We start from the raw sequence: 7005 nt of genomic DNA, 5'->3' as shown, positions 1-7005 counted from the left end.
CTTGACAATCTCAGGATCTCAAACTATTTCACAGTGAATGAAGTGTAGTCGCTGTGGTCATTTAGGAAAGACAGCAGCAAATTTGCACATGGCAAGATACCACAAAAAGCAAGAGATAATTGGCCAACCAATGGCCGGAATTTTACCACCCCGCCCACCATGGGAATCGAGCGGGCGGGGGGGGGGGGGGGGGGGGGGGGAGGGGGAGGGGGGGGGGAGCGGCGGGGCGGGGTGGGGGGGAGCTGGCAATAGGAAGGTCCGTTGACCTCAGGCTGGATTTTACAGTTTTGGGACCAGGGAGGCGGTAAAATCCCATCTAATGTGTTATTTAAATGATGTTGATCCAAGGATAAATATTGGCCATAACTCCCCTGCTATTCTTTGAAGTAGAGTCTTCAGATCTTTCATATCCATATGAGAAGGCAGGCAGAACCTTGGCTTAACATCTCCTCCAAAACACAACTCTTCCACCAGGTATTCAAATCCCTGGGATGGAACATGAATCCACAACAGGTTGCCAACACTGGTCAGAGGCATTCTTGGAAGCAGAATCATGTGACATTCTGATCACCTGATCATGTGACACATAGCCACATGACAACTCTATCGATTTTTGATTACAGGAGGGCGGCACAGTGATTAACACTGCTGCCTCATAGTGCCAAGGACCCAAGTTTAATGCTAGCCTTGGGTGACTGTGAGGAGTTTGCACATTTCTCCCAGTGTCTGCGTGGGTTTCCTCCGGGTGCTCTGGTTTCCTCCCACACTCCAAAGATGTGCACATTCGGTGGATTGGCCATGCTAAGTTGCCCCTTAGTGTCTAAAGGTGTGCAGGTTAGATGGTTTGGCCATGGTAGATTGTCCCTTAGTGTCCAAAGATGTGCAGGTTAGGTGGATTGGCCATGCTAAATTGCCCCTTTGGGTTAAAAGATGTGAAGGTTAGGCGGATTGGCCATGGTCAATGCACAGGGTTATGGGGATAGGGTGAGGGAGTGTGCCTAGGTGGAGTGCTCTTTCAGAGAGTTGGTGCATTCTCAATGGGCTGAATGGCTGCCTTCTGCACCGAAAGGATTCTATGCTTTCTATAAAGGTTACTGTATCTACTCAGTTAAGAATGGATTCCATCTCATTGAGTATTCTTGCTGCAGCTATTGTATGAGAAGTTTAAAAAACATGGACTTGCAAAAGAGGGAAGATCAGGGTTGGTGCAAGACAGCAGGAGGGTGAGGAAGATGGAAGACTGAGGATGGAACAAAGGAGGGAAATCCAAGGTTGGTGCAAGAGGCGAATCCGAGGGTAGAGGAAGAGGTGGAACACAGGGGGAGGTGTGGAGAGAGAGAGCTACCCCCATGATACCTCCATTTCAAATCTCCCATTTCAGAGACACTCCCCCCTCCATTTGTCAATATTCCCGCAACATCTGACATCCATGATTCCCGACTCGCCATCACCCTTCCAATTACACTCCCATACGATTGCAATCCTCTGTGGGTGACGTGGGAAAAATGGAGGGCCCTATTGGGGTGGGGGAATTTAAACCACTGCCCTCCTCGGCTGCAGGGGGCAGCACTCAGTGGAGTCAGTCATTCAGGGAGTGTTGGAAAGCTGAAAACACAACCCATCTGACTTCATGATGGGGAGATGCCAGCGTAGGACTGGATTGGATACAGTAAGAAGTCTCAAAACACCAGGTTAAAGTCCAACAAGTTTAAATGGAATCATGAGCTTTCGGAGCGCTGCTCCTTTATCAGGTGAGTGGAGAGGTAGGTTTTACGAGCACAGCTTATATCGACAAAGAAACTTGATGTCTGTGTCCATATGCGCAATCTTCTTGGAGATCCTCTCCACTTTGAGTCGGCGGTTTGCAGTGTCAATGATAGCCATGATGTGGAGATGCCGGTGTTGGATTGAGGTGGGTTGCTTATTTAAGCATAAGAATATGTACGGATAATGTTCTCTGGAAGACTGTGAAGAATGTGTCTGACCTTGACCACTGCTACTTACAGACTAACTTGGTCATGGGATCAATGTCTTCACATCATGTCAGGATGATTGACAGTAGCTGAAGACATGCCCCCTTAAAGGTATATGCCATCACATCACAACACCGGGTGCGGCCAGGAAACTGCAGCCCAATATTCCAGGTCAATGATCTTTCACTGAAATTGGAAATTAGAGATGTTAGCAGATACAGAGCAGCGAAAGGGAGGAAAGGAAACAAGTGAAGATCTACCCAGGATGGAAGCTGAAAGAATAAATCACCAAAGGCTGATGGTGCAAGGCAAAAAGAGGGTGGTCTTGGGACAAGTTTTTTTAAATTCATTCGTCGGACATGGGCGTCGCTGGCTGGCCAGCATTTATTGCCCAACCCTAGTTGCCCGAGGGCAGTTGAGAGTCAACCACATTGCTGTGGCTCTGGAGTCACATGTAGGCCAGACTGGGTAAGGACGGCAGATTTCCTTCCCTAAAGGACATTAATGAACCAGATGGGTTTTTCTGACAATTGACAATGGTTTCATGGTCATCAGGAGATTCTTCATTCCAGGTTTTTGGCAATGATTTTGCTTTCTATTTACACACATTCTGGGCACATCTTTTGCCTTTTTGTCATTTAATCTCTCCTGCTCTTCCACCGTGTGACAGAGATTCCAGTTTGTTCTTCCCCGCCACCCAGTCATCTCCCTGCTCCTCCTTCCCTGACCTCTGTTTTTGCTTATCATAGAGAAATCATAGAAACCCTACAGTGCAGAAGGAGGCCATTCGGCCCATCGAGTCTGCACCGACCACAATCCCACCCAGGCCCTACCCCCACATATTTACCCGCTAATCCCTCTAACCTACGCATCTCAGGATTCTAAGGGGCAATTTTTAACCTGGCCAATCAACCTAACCCGCACATCTTTGGACTGTGGGAGGAAACCGGAGCACCCGGAGGAAACCCACGCAGACACGAGGAGAATGTGCAAACTCCACACAGACAGTGACCCGAGCCGGGAATCGAACCCGGGACCCTGGAGTTGTGAAGCAGCAGTGCTAACCACTGTGCTACCGTGCCACCCGCAGATGGGTTGCTTATATCTCTAACATTTCCAGTTTGGGTGAAAGGTCTCTGACTAGAAATAATGGGTGGGATTTTACAGCTTCGCTCGTCCCGAAACCATAAAATCCCACCTCAGGTCAACGGACTTTTCTGTGGTCCACCCCTCGCCCGCTCCAATTCCAGCAGTGGGGGGGACGGTAAAATTCCAGCCAATAACTCAATTTCTCTCTTCATAATTGCTTCATGACCTGCTGAGCATTTCCCTGTTTTTATTTCAGATTTTCAACATCTGTAATATTTTGCTATCACATGTTTTGAAAAGCAATGTTCGCTGCAATTTTCCAGAAATGTTCATTCTAAAAAAATAAAATCCACTGCTCTATTAGAATTTCCAAAAGTCTTATAATTAGCAATTTCATAAAGAAAGAACTTAGTTTGCAAACTCAGCACAGCTAGGAATCAAGTGGTTGGCACTGCTGCCTCACAGCGCCAGGGACCCGGGTTCGATTCCTGGCTTGGGTCACTGTCAGTGTGGAGTCTGCATGTTCTCCCCATGTCTGCGTGGGTTTCCTCCGGTTTTCTCCCACAGTCTGAAAGATGTGCTGGTTAAGTGCGTTGGCCATGCTAAATTCTCCCTCAGTGTACCCGAATAGGCGCCGGAGTGTGGCGACTAGGGGATTTTCACAGTAACTTCATGAAGTGTTAATGTAAGCCTACTTGTGACTAATAAATAACCTTTCTTTTCTTCTTTCTAAGTCCATGTAACTCCATTTCGTACCACACAACAAGTCTTGAGAGTTAATCCAAAAGCAAATACCAACTAACGACCGACCGACAGACCATTCAGAGGCGGCCTTCAGAAGTTTAGCTAGAAGCAAATGTCATAGCTTCAGGTGAATCTTTTCTCCTAAAGTTTCCTTCAGCTGACGATTGATGGGTTGTGCATTGTCAACATGGCCTTTAATCAGAAGCTGGTCACAAGAACCCATTGCACTGCAGAAAGGAGTATTGATTAAATGGAAATTATTCAGCTGCTTCTAACAACCTTGTGTCAGAGTCTAAGTCAAACCAATATACCAGCAGGAATTTATACAATAGCCTGGGAAGTTGAAATACTGAGACATGGGGTGGGAGGGGAGGCGTTTTGCTTGCCGTCATAAACCTGTTGGAAAGTCAGTCGCAACTGAGTGACTTTAACAGTGGTCGCCCCTCAGCAATGTTATGCTACAGGTGGTCCAGACATACGGAGAGTGGCACATCTGCCCCTCAATGGAAGGAAATCCCAACCTCTGATTGGCCGATGGCTCCAGTAGTCCCAGCAGCACCCACTACTTATTCCTGGTGCTGCAGGAACTGCGGGGTGGCACGGTGGCATAGTGGTTAGCACTGCTGCCTCACAGTGCCAGTGACGTGGGTTCAATTCCGGCCTTGGCCCACTGTCTGTGTGGAGTTTGCATGTTCTCCCCGTGTCTGCGTGGGTTTCCTCCAGGTGCTCCGATTTCCTCCCACAGTCCAAAGATGTGTGGGTTAGGTTGATTGGCCATGCTAAATTGGCCCTTAGTGTCAGGGTATTAACAGGGTAAATATGAGAGTTTACGAGAAAAGGGCCTGGGTGGGATTGTTGTCGGTGCAGACTCGATGGGCTGAATGGCCTCCTTCTGCACTGTAGGGATTCCATGAAATCCCACTATGAAGGGGGAAATGATCCCGGACACAGATAAGTGCAGCACGGTAGCACAGTGGTTAGCACTGCTGCTTCACAGCTCCAGGGACCTGGGTTCAATTCCCGGCTTGGGTCACTGTCTGTGTGGAGTTTGCACATTCTCCTCGTGTCTGCGTGGGTTTCCTCCGGGTGCTCCGGTTTCCTCCCACAGTCCAAAGATGTGCGGGTTAGGTTGATTGGCCATGCTAAAATTGCCCCTTAATGTCCTGGGATGCGTAGATTAGAGGGATTAGCGGGTAAGATATGTAGGGATATGGGGGTAGGGCCTGGGTGGGATTGTGGTCGGTGCAGACTCGATGGGCCGAATGGCCTCTTTCTGTACTGTAGGGTTTCTATGATTCTATAAGTCTGGGGTTTATGGGCTGGGAGGGTGCGGGCGCCCTTGGGAGTGGGGTGGGATGGGGGGGCATGTTTAGGAGACCCAGCAGGGAGTTGCACAGGGGGTGAAGGTGCCCCTGATGTGTACAGACCATCCCCCCAGTGGATGTAACCCACCTTCCTTCCCCGCTTTTTCATCTCAGGTGGTGCTGTAATGGACTCCCCATCCTCGCAAGCCTGCCCATGCCAACTGCATTATGGGAAAGACAGTGTAATGTAGTTGTCAACTGGCTTGTTAACAAACACAGTTGCTTGTTAATGATTTTTGTTTAAATCATGGGTGGGTTGACGATTTCAGAACTTGTCCATCTGCCGTATTATGGGGAAATGGTGTGTCGATGTCAGGTTCATGACCCGATATCGTTGCGCTGGATTTTACACAAGCACGGGATGGCAGCAGTCCCGATTTGCAAACCCCAGCCACGCTGAGGAGAGTTGGGAGCAGCTGTAAAGAAATTACAAAGTCTCGTGAGGCTGCGGAATTCATACCACCCCCCCCCCCCCCCCCGCCCCCCAAGAGAGTGGTGGATGACAGGATCTTGAGGAAATTAAAGGAGGAGGTGGACAGATTTTTAATTAGTAAGGGATTGAAGGGCTATGGTGAACGGGCAGGAAAGTGGAGATAAGACCAAGATGAGATCAGTCACGATCATATTACATGGTGGAGAAGGCTTGAGGGGCTGAACTGTTTATTCCTGCTCCGAGTTCTTATGATTCTTATGAGAGGGAGGCAATGGTCTAGTAATCTTATCACTAGATTATTAATCCACAAACTCAGCTAATGTTCTGGGGACCTGGGTTCGAATCCCGCCACGGCAGATGGTGGAATTTGAATTCAATAAAAAATTTCTGGAATTCAGAATCTACTGATGACCATGAATCCATTGTCGGAAAAAAAACCCCATCCGGTTCACGAATGTCCTTTCGGGAAGGAAGTTTGCAATCCTTACCTGGTCTGGCCTACATGTGACTTCAGAGCCACAGCAATGTGGTTGACTCTCAATTAGGGATGGATAATAAATGATGGCCAACCAGCGACGCCCATGTCCCATGAATGAATAAAAAAGATGTCAATCTGTACTTGAGAAAAGGGAATATTTGATGATTTGGTTTTATTCAGTAAAAAGATTAACTTCTTTACTGTTTCTGTCCTTAATGAATGCAAAGTCAGACTTTCAGTGGTGCTGTGAGCTGACTAAATGTTTCAAAATTTCTTTGTTAAGTAAAAATTTACTTTGATAAGTATCATTAGTTGCTGCTGTGAATTGGATCACATTTATTTTCCCCGAGGCAGACAGTTTGCTGCCTATGACAAAGCTACTATGAAAAACTCACTTCCTGAATTTATTAAAATTCATTCATGGGATGTGGGTGTCGCTGGCTGGGCCAGCATTTATTGTCCAGCCCTGAGGGTATTTAAGAGTCAACCACATTGCTGTGGTCATAGAATGATCATAGAATGGAATAGAATCCCTACAGTGCAGAAGGAGACCATTCGGTCTGCACCGACCACAATCCCACCCAGGCCTATCCCTGCAACCCCACATATTTACCTTTCTAATGCCCTGACACTAGGGTCAATTTATCATGGCCAATCAACCTAACCTACACATCTTCGGACTGTGGGAGGAAACCGGAGCACCCGGAGGAAACCCACACAGACACAGGGAGAATGTGCAAACTCCACACAGACAGTGACCCGAGGCCGGAATCAAACCCGGGTCCCTGACACTGTGAGGCAGCGGTGCTAACCACTGTGCCACCGTGTCGCCCTGGACAGGTGGAGGATCTCTCGGTGGGTGAGCATCTTGGGGATAGCGATCATAATTCTATCTCCTTCACGATAGCATTGGAAAGAGATAGG

This window comes from Mustelus asterias, chromosome 12, assembly GCF_964213995.1.
Source record: "Mustelus asterias chromosome 12, sMusAst1.hap1.1, whole genome shotgun sequence".
Taxonomy (NCBI): Eukaryota; Metazoa; Chordata; class Chondrichthyes; order Carcharhiniformes; family Triakidae; genus Mustelus; species Mustelus asterias.
The sequence above is the reverse complement of the archived record's forward strand: the minus strand, read 5'-3'. Positions refer to the sequence as shown.